Consider the following 10,962-nt stretch of genomic DNA (forward strand, 5'->3'; position numbering starts at 1 on the left):
TATTCTAACAGTATCTTTCACTTTGTGTTGCTATGTGGAGGCAAACTATTGAAATCTTTACTTAATATATACTAAACTGATCTTCTGTATATAGAGAGAATTGAAAATGAATCTTGATGTGAATGGAAGGTTAGAGGGAGCAGGAAAGGGGAGGGTTGTGAGTGGGAGGGAAGTTATGGGGGGGGGAGCTATTGTAATCCATAAGCTGTACTTTGGAAATTATATTCATTAAATAAAAGTTTAAAAAAAAGAACACGGGGATAATACTATAGAATCAACACACATCAGAAAGATCACACAAACTTTTGAACAACGCAAGATCAATAAACATGAAATTAGGTAAAATGGAAAATAGGTAGAATATATAAATGGTTCTTTAACTATTAAACAATTGATTCATGATAAAATGCTTTCCTTCACTCAAAGACAACTCTAAACTAACATACTTATTATTGAATTATTCATTTTTTCAGATGCAAGATTATGTATTTTATTTGATTGCTATGGTTAGAATCAGGACTTTGGTGAAGAAATCACAGATCCCAAGCAGCTGTAATGGATATTAATAGAAAATATTTCCAAAATTTTATTTGTAAAAGAACACAAAATATTTGCAGGAACTTAATCTAGAAATTTTATGCTATTCAGTGGAATATTTTAAATTTTACCAGTGTATCATATAATGTATTGAGAATTTCCAATATTTGTTTTTCGTTTTGTGTACTATAAAACCTAGAACTTCAGGGGCCAATGCCGTGTATCACTTGATTAATCCTCCACCTGTGGTGCCGGCATCCCATATGGGCACCGGGTTCTAGTCCCGGTTGCTCCTCTTCCAGTTCAGGTCTCTGTTGTGGCCCTGGAGGGCAGTGGAGGATGGTCCAGGTGCTTGGGCCCCTGCACCCATGTGGGAGACCAGGAAGAAGCTCCTGGCTCCTGGCTTCGGATTGGCACAGAATCGGCCATGGCGAGCATTTGGGGAGTGAACCAACAGAAGGAAGACCTTTCTCTGTCTCTCTCACTGTCTATAACTCTACCTGTCAAAAAAAATAAATAACCTATAATGTCCTTTAGAGAATATGTGAATGTGAAAGTATGAACAAGTCCTCTAGATAAAAGCAATTTTCCAACAGCTATGTGAAAGTTTTGAGAGGATTTACAGAATTTTGACTGGCATTATTAATTGAGAGTGATAATGGCAACCAAGATGACCACAATTCGGAGATGTGAAGACTTGCTATTTCAGGGACACTTATAAAATGTGAAGATGAAAACAAATAGAAAATAAGAAATAAAATATCAAGTTAAAATTATTGGATTCCTTTGAGGAGAATTTTGTAATTTGATATGAACCATGTGAATATGACAAAAACATATACAGGAAGGTTTAAATATGTCCACTCAAAGCATTATTTAAAAATAATATAAAGAAAATTTCCAGAACATGGATAAAAATCACTATGTCTTATAATAGATTTTTTCTTTTTAAATTTAAATTTTAATTAATTTTTAAGAGATTCAAAATGATTTGTAGGTACAAGTCTAAGAATATAATGATATGCCCTTCCTCCTTCCCTCCCACACATCTTCCTTCTACTCTTCTTTCTTTTTTTAGTTTTAGAGATAATATATTTCAAATTTACATTACAGTAAAAAGGCTTCATACTCCTTTAATAAGAAGTTCAAGAAGCAAAAAGACCCAATTTAGTGGTTATACAAACAATGAGTATAAATAATAATTGAATGTTAAATGACCATTTCACACATATACAGTTTTTGGTCACTTAGTCATTCACAATTTCTTCCAATGAAATACAACCAATGACAATGTAACAAAATATTTCCTGTATAGTTAAAATAAAAATTAAATTCATTTAGATTTCAAAAAATGTAATGACAATCACTTGCTTATTTTCATAAAAATAGTAATGAGGGAATAACCTCTGCTTCATTTTATGATGTTTTGTATGACTCTGTAATTTAAAAAAACCCAAAAATTATGGGAGAATCTCATACATTAATGACAGTCAAGAATTCTAAAGAAATCCTTAGTATCCATTCTCACTAACAGTGTGTAAGAATTCCCCTGTCTCCACAACCTCAGCATTTGTTATTTCCTGTCTGTTGCATAACAGCCATTCTGATAGAGGTGAGTTGATATCTCATTGTGGTTTTCATTTGTATGTTCCTTATGGCAAGTGATGTTGAGCATTTTTTCATATATTAGTTGGAAATTTGTATTTGTTGAAGCAAACTTCATTTTAAATTTTTGTCAAATGGTTATGAATGATGTACTACTATAATTTTAATGATCCATTACTATTTCAAAATTTGCTATATCTAAGTGAATAGACATTTTTTGATTATTGTTTATAGTTCTTGCCTATATTCCTGCTACACCATACTCTTTTTTTTTTTTGACAGGCAGAGTTAGTGAGAGACAGAGAGAAAGGTCTTCCTTCCGTTGGTTTACCCCCCAAATGGCCGCTACTAGGTGCTTCTCCTGGTCTCCCATGTGGGTGCAGGGCCCAAGGACTTGGGCCATCCTCCACTGCACTCCCGGGCCACAGCAGAGAGCTAGACTGAAAGAGGAGCAACTGGGGCTAGAACCTGGTGTGCTGGCGCCGCAGGCGGAGGATTAGCCTAGTGAGCCACGGAGCCAGCCTACACCATAATATTTTTACTTCTTATTTATTGGTTCACTCCCCAAATGACCACAATGATCTGAGCTGGGCCAAACTGAAGCCAGGAGCCAGGAGCTTCCTCTGAGTCTCCCACATGGGTATAGGTGTCCAAGCACTTGGGTTGTCTTCTGCTGCTCTCCAAGATGTATTAGCAGGGAGCTGGTTTGGAAGTGGAGCAAGTGGGACTCTAACTGGCACCCATATGGTAGAGGCTTAAGCTGCTATGCCATAACACCAGCCCCTTGAGATATTACCTTTGTGGACAACAAAAGAGGAATGTGGTCAGAATGATAGCATACTTAGACTTTGAATAATAGTTTGCACTCAGGGAATGTAATCAATATTTTTCAGGATATCATTTGTATGTGGATGTATTTGAGATTCTGCCTAGGTAAAATGTTGGTGTCCTTAGAAAACACAGAGTTAACATAGCATTGGAGGCTTAGCTAATAAAACAGATGACAGAGTTGAGATGCAGAATCATGTTGAAATAAAGAATTGTATTTAATAAGATGAAATAGAGCAGATGTGAAAGTTATCAGAATCAAACTGGGGTCACTATGTCAACCCTAACAAAACAATTAAGAAATAAAGGCAGGATGTTATAAAGAAGGGTTCTTATGTACAGTTGCCTAATAGCAACTGTATCACAAAAGACTGCAAGAACTACAACGTAGCACAAAAGCATGACCATGTTACACAAAAAATACTTTGCAAAAACGTCTGTATAGCAAACATCTCTTCAACCTCAGCCTGGCACCTCTCATTGTTATTAATCCTTATGGCCAGAAACTATTATTTCAAAACATCCTATGCCTTTTTTTTAAAAAATTTATTTGACAGATAGAGTTAGACAGTGAGAGAGAGAGAGAGAGAGAGAGAGAGAGAGAAAGATCTTCCTTCTGTTGGTTCACCCCCGAAATGGCCGCTATGGCAGGAGCTATACTGATCCGAAGCCAGGATCCAGGTGCTTCTTCCCAGTTTTCCATTCGGGTGTAGTGGCCCAAGCACTTGGGCCATCCGCCACTGTTATCCTGGGCCACAGCAGAGAGCTGAACTGGAAGAGGAGCAACCGGTACTAGAACCTGGCTTCCATATGGGATGCCGGGCCCACAGGCGGAGGATTAACCAAGTGAGCCACGGTGCCGGCCCAAAACATCCTATGCTTTTAAAAATTTCCTCTTGCTTAACCTCATGGAATATTCTTATAGTTTATTATGGCATATTCCCATTGCAATACTATTTTATTCCTAATTAAAATTATTATTCCTTTCTAAGAGTCATTTAGATTGGCATAGTGATTAATATAAAGTGTTAAAATGAGTCTATAGATCAACTGGGAAAATAAATATAGAGTAGACAAATATGCCTTTATGTTAATGCACAATAAAAAGATCAGATCAACCATATAATATATCTGCTTGATACCTAATCCAATCATAGGCAATATATGTGGGATAAACTTGACAGTGATGTCATGCCAGTGTACCATGCATGCTTCACTGGTTTATGTTACTTGTATCTAGGCAATGAGAGTCAGAAGAGGGACTAGGTAGCCACCTTGTGCATCAAGGAAGAGGCCTTTTACCAGGCAGTTTCACAGATGGAAGCCCCTTCAGTTCTACTTTAGGACAATTTAAAAAGAGTACCTCCATTTCACCTTGACTTGAAGCTGGTTACACTTGCTTCTATGTCCATATAATATTATCTGAAACAGCCTGTAGCCATGCTGAGCTGCCTGCTTGTCTATGCCATGATCCCTGGAAGGTTCCAATTATTCTTTTGTTAGAATTCTGGTTGCAAATCTTTTGGGTTGGGAATGCTATGATTCTGACATTACTTTTCTTATAAATAATGCGATTTTAGTGTTTTTTAAATTTTATTTAAGTGCTATTTTAGTGTTAAGGCAAATACTGTATTGAGATTAATTGTTGTAGATCTGTCCATACAACCTATATTTGGTGTGCAGGCTTGACTTTTGGAGTCCTAAACATCCTACACTTTTTGGGATTTTACACACTAAGCTAAAAATGAATTGCCTTAACTCAGAGAATGACCATTCAAATGGTCTATGTAACCAACTGAATAAAAATTGAGGCTTTTTTTTTTTGACAGGCAGAGTGGACAGTGTGAGAGAGAGACAGAGAGAAAGGTCTTCCCTCCATTGGTTCACCCTCCAATGGCCGCCGTGGCCGGCACATAGTGCTGATCCGAAGCCAGGAGCCAGGTGCTTCTCCTGGTCTCCCATGGGTGTAGGGCCCAAGGACTTGGGCCCTCCTCCACTGCACTCCTGGGCCATAGCAGAGAGCTGGACTAGAACAGGAGCAACCAGGACAGAATCCGGTGCCCCGACTGTGACTAGAACCTGCTGTGCCGGTGCCGCAGGTGGAGGATTAGCCTATTGAGCCATGGTGCAGGCCAAAAAATTGAGACATTTTAAGAGTTAATTTTATTCACCCTGCTTTTTTTTGCCTTTAACCTCTTGGTACTCATGTTATATAGTTAATATCCCTAGGGTAGAGAGCTTTTTCAATCCATGTATATCTAGGAAGCTTAGCATCATTTATGGCTAAGTAAGATCATAGTTTTGCTAAGTAATTTTTTTGTGGTTGGCAGCCTTAAATTTTGGGATTGTTGGCTCCTTTTTGAGTATTATATACTAGATATGGATGAGTTTGCAGTTCAAATGTTAAAAAATCTCCAGTATGCTTTGTGCAAATGAAAGAATAACCATCTAAGTTACAAAGAGCTATATCTCAAGTATTCTTTCATTCTTGTTATTTCTGCAGTTATAATTTTCATAGTGTTATGGCAGCCTGCCAGTGTCAACAAATTTATGTTTTCTTGTGGGATAATTGAATTGAGGTTTTTTTTTCCCTGACATGAAGTCAGAGTATTAAAGTTGTAAACCTTTGGGTTAGTTTTGTAGTGGGGAAAGCTGATTCCTCCCTGAAGTCACCCTGGTCATAATTTAGATACAAAAAAATTGCTGTTGTCTTAGATAAACAGTTAATTTCCTTTTTTTTTTCAGTAGCTGATCATGCAACTTGTGCATAATTTGTCTTTTTCGTTTGGTTTTCTTAGATTTTTCAGTAACCTCTTGGCTCTTCAACTGCTTCTGTATTGCGTTATATAGAAAATCTTTGTACCTAAGAAGGATTATGAAATCGGGTTATTTAAATTTGTGAATTGCAGCCAATGGTTGTTTTAGAAAGTTTTGTAATATGAAAATATATGGGGGGTCAGCACTGTGACATAGAAGGTGAGGCCACTGACTTCAGTGCTAGTATCCCGTATGGGCGCTGGCCTATCTTGCATTGTGTTTTAAGGAATGAAGAGTGTTTTAAGTTTTTTTAAAAATCTATTTCCTTTTGGGAAGAGATGATAGAATTTCCTAAGGTGTATGAAGAAAATTGCTTTAGTTTAGGTGGAAGTGTGATTTTTTTCATGCTCTTAACCTAGAAATTAAAATTTTTATAGCAATACGCTAGTTACTGAGTTAATAAGGATGTTATATGGGAGGTGCTGGGTTGATTTTTCTTTTTTTTAGATTTATTTTACACAGAAAAAGAAGAGGCACAGAGAGAAAGGAGAAAGAGAGAGAGAGAGAGAGAGAGAGAGAGATCTTCCATCCAATGATTCACTCTTCAATTGGCCACAACGGCTGGAGCTGAGCCAATCCGAAGCCAGGAGCTAGGAGCTTCTTCCAGGTCTCCCACATGGGTGCAGGGGCCCAAGGACTTAGGCCATCTTCTACTGTTTTCCCAGGCCACAGCAGAGAGCTGAATCGGAAGTGGAGCAGCCAGGACTAGAACCAGCGCCCATATGGGATGCCAGCGCTTCAGGACAGGGTGTTAACCTGCTGCGCCACAGCGCTGGCCCCAGGTTGATGTTTTTTCAATGTGGCGCCACCACCATCATCATCCTCTTCTGAGGTTGAAGAGCATATTTCCCTTTATCCACACATACTTTTCTGTGTGGTGCTGGGTTAGAATTTGCCAGTGAGGTCTGGCACTGTGGCATAGGAGGCTAAACCTCTAACCTACAGTGCTGGCATCCCATATCAGCACTGGCTTGTGTCCTGGATGCTCCTTTTCTGACCCAGCTTTCTGCTTATGACCTGGGAGCACAGTGGAAATGGCCCAAATGCTTGGGCCACTGCACTCATGTGGGGGACCTGGAAGATGCTCCTTCTTCCTGGCTTCAGATTGGCTCAGCTCCAGTTGTTGAGGCAATTTGGGGAATACACCAGGGAATGGGAGACCTGTCTCTCTGTCTCTCCCTCTCTCTATCTGTAACTCTGCATCTCAAATAAATAACTAAATAAAATCTTAAAAAAAAGAACTTGTTGGGGCTGGCGCTGTGGCACAGCGGGTTAATACCTTGGCCTGAAACACCATATGGGTGCCAGTTTGAGACCCAGCTGCTTCTCTTCCAACCCAGCTCTCTGCTATGGCCTGGAAAAGCAGTAGAAGATGGCCCAAGTACTTTGGCCCCTGCATTCATGTGGGAGATCCAGAAGAAGCTCCTGGCTCCTGGCTTCAGATTGGCACAGTTCCGGCCATTGAGGCCATCTGGGAAGTGAACCAGCAGATGGAAGACCTCTCTCTCTCTCTCTCTCTCTGCCTCTCCTCTCTCTGTGCAACTCTGACTTTCAAATAAATAAATCAATCTTTAAAAAAATAAAAAGAAAGAAGAAAGAACTTGCCAATGAGAGGCACTTCAGTGAGATTTAAAAGCTGCAGGTGAAGTGGAGGCTGATACCCTGTGAAGGTCCCAATCTTTGGATGCAGCTGGCTTATTGACCTCTCCACAAGCTTCCACAGAGTGGCTCTGCCACTTTCTTGGACTTTCCAGGCCATGTTTTCTTGAGATCATGGTAAAGGAGGGGGTGTCCAGATCTTTTCACAATGCCCAGTTCATGGGTTGTATCAGTTTCTTTTTTTCCCCTATAGGTTGGAATTTGCTTATTCCTTATCAAAACAATCTACATTAAATGTATATAGACCTATTTAATATATAAAATTTATATATATATAGGATAAATCTTTAAGACTGCCACATCCATATCTGTCCTAGTGAGAAAGGGTAACATTTTCTATTTATTCAAAAAACAAGGCAACTGTAATAGGCAAAAGCAAGCAGGTACACTTACAGAGGTACCACTGGGTCCCTGGAAGTCTATCCACACAGACTGAAGGCCTGCCAGCATGTAGTAGGTCTTGGCAGGTGAGTTTATAACCTGGTCAATGGCTTGCATAGAGAAATTGAAGGTCACAAATTCACAAAGCATGCAACACTCCATAGCTGCACCCACAGCGATTTCAGCAATGCCCATCTCAGATAAAGGAGATGAGCTCCTCTCATCTCCATATTTCTTCCACAGGCCTTGACTAACCTTGTATCTCCCATCATACTGGGCAACTTCTTCCCCTCGCAAAAATACCTTCTCATCTCTTTCCAGCTCTTCATCCATAGCTTGATTTCTAGCATCATGAACTGCTACCTGCAGTGTCACCAACACGGTCTGGTGAAATTGCCTTTCCAGCAGCCCAAATACCTGCTAAAGAGGATCTTCCCACCAGCCCAGAAACTGCTGCTATCTTCACCATGTCCTCTAAACACTGCCTATTGACCTGTATCAGTTTCTTAAATTGTCCAGGAATACATGACTTTTCCCTTCTCTGTAGAGAGACAGTCCAAATCTTCACTGCTGTATCCACTCATATTTATGTAGCCTCAATTTTTTTTTTTATTTTGACAGGCAGAGTGGACAGTGAGAGAGAGAGAGAGACAGAGAGAAAGGTCTTCCTTTGTCCGTTGGTTCACTCCCCAATGGCTGCTGCGGCCAGTGCACTGAGCCCGGCGCACCGCGCTGATCTGATGCCAGGAGCCAGGTGTTTCCTCCTGGTCTCCCATGCGGGTGCAGGGCCCAAGGACCTGGGCCATCTTCCACTGCAGTCCCAGGCCACAGCAGAGAGCTGGACAGGAAGAGGAGCGACCGGGACAGAATCCAGAGCCCTAACCGGGACTAGAACCCGGTGTGCTGGCGCCGCAGGCAGAGGATTAGCCTATTGAGCCATGGCGCAGGCTGCCTCAATTTGTTTTAAAGATTTATTTATTTGAAAGTCAGAGTTACACAGAGAGAGGAGAGGCAGAGAGAGAGAGAGAGAGAGGTATTCCATCCAATGGTTCACTCCTCAGATGGCCGCAACGGCCAGAGCTGTGCCGATCCGAAGCCAGGAGCCAGGAGATTCTTCCTGGTATCCCACATGGGTGCAGGGGCCCAAGTACTTGGTATGTAGCCTCAATTTCTATGTCATCTATTTTTCCCATAATGTGGATGTTGACTTTATTTTTCTGACTATATATCAGTATATATAAATACCAGTATATATAAATTATATACTGTGACTTTTTGTCCACCTAAATAGGCTGTAATAAGACACAAATTTTCCATTTTTAGAAGTGAAGAGTCGTTTAGGTTAATTTCAAATGTGAAATTAGAAGCAATGCAAATTGCAAAAGAATATACAGCAATAAATATTTCTTAGTGTGGACATAATATTATATTTCATTTTATTTAGAAAACATTCACTTAGCTGTGACTATGCAAAGCCGGAGATGAAAAATACAAATAAATCTAATACTTATTGAAAGGTTATCATGAATCAGATGCTCAGCTCTTTAATTCATATTACAGCCTCACAAAGTACATATTATTATCTTTGTCTTATATTTGAGGATTTTAGGCCTAGAGAGAATAAGTAGCCTTCAGAGGTCACAAATTCTGATTATCTTATATCAATTTCTACTGATCTATACATTGGTATTAGATGCTCCCTGCTTCCAAAGAGTTTTAATTCAACCAAGATGTATTCAAAAAAGAAAATATAGTTCCTATTATCTTTGAGAGTTAGAAACGTGCCAGGGGATTCCAATACAATCCCATCAAGGTGGCATGTACCAATGCCATCTCACTAGTCCATGTGATCAATTTCAGTTCACAATTGATCACAATGACAGGTCTAAGAGTCAAAGGGATCACATAAACAAGACTAGTGTCTGCTAACACTAACTGATAGAATCAAAAAGGGAGAGAACAATCCATCATGGGAAGCGGGATACACAGCAGACTTATAGAATGGCAGATGTCCTAAATAGCACTCTGGCCTCAGAATCAGCCCTTGAGGCATTCGGATTTGGCTCAAGAGCCCATGAGAGTATTGTAGGCATGGAATACCAAGACATTCTGGAAAAAAAAAGAAAAAAAGAAGACCTAAATGAAAGATCTCTGAGATCTCTGCGAGTGAGATCCCAGTGGAAAGAACAGGGCCATCAAAGAAGGAGGTACCTTTCTCTGAAGGGAGGTGAGAACTTCCACTTTGACTATGACCCTGTCGGAATAGGATCTAAGTCGGCAAACTCAAAGGGCTTCCATGGCCTTGGCAACTCATGACTAGAGCCTAGGGAGATTACTGACACCATAAACAAGAGTGTCGAATTGTTAAGTCAACAACAGGAGTCACTGTGTACTTACTTCTCATGTGGGATCTGTCCTTAATGTGTTGTCCAATGTGAAGTAATGCTATAACTAGTACTGAAACAGTATTTTACACTTTGTTTTTCTGTGTGGGTGCAAACTGATGAAATCTTTACTTAATACATGCTAAATCGATCTTCTGTATATAGAGATAATTGAAAATGAATCTTGATGTGAATGGAATGGGAGAGGGAGTGGAAGATGGGAGGGGTGCGGGTAGGAGGAAAGTTATGGGGGGGGGGGAAGCAAGTGTGGTCCATAAACTATACTTTGGAAATTTATATTTACTAAATAAAAGTTAAAAAAAAGAAATTGGATGGATTATTTAAGAATGCTTTGAGCTATGTTCACTTTTTTATTTATAGCAAATCTTTATGCATTTAGATATTATCATAGTTACAAGCAATTGCCTCATGCAATTAATCACATAGTTTTCATATATTACCTTTTCTCTATATTCTAGCTCATCCAAAACAAACTCAAATGAAAATTCATTTTATTAATTGAAATGTATGAAAAATAGAAAATAAGAAGAAAGCAAAGGACTTGGTTATTTTCCAACAGCAGGATATTTTGTCATAATAATTCACAAGAAAAACAAATATATTCTTATTTGTTAAGGATTATTAGTTCCAAAATTTGCATTGAGAACACATGTAATTTTTCCACAGTGCTCATATACTGATCTGAAATCTTTGAGAAATATTTGAATTCAAAATCAATTAGCTTGTAGGT

General features: G+C 39.3%; 1 pseudogene; it reads right to left on the reverse strand.

The window, feature by feature from the left end:
• Positions 1-1,644: 1,644 nt before the first annotated feature.
• LOC133750405 (pyruvate dehydrogenase E1 component subunit beta, mitochondrial-like) lies at positions 1,645-8,296 on the reverse strand (annotated as a pseudogene).
• Between the last annotated feature and the right edge of the window lie 2,666 nt (positions 8,297-10,962).

This window comes from Lepus europaeus, chromosome 2, assembly GCF_033115175.1.
Source record: "Lepus europaeus isolate LE1 chromosome 2, mLepTim1.pri, whole genome shotgun sequence".
Taxonomy (NCBI): domain Eukaryota; kingdom Metazoa; phylum Chordata; class Mammalia; order Lagomorpha; family Leporidae; genus Lepus; species Lepus europaeus.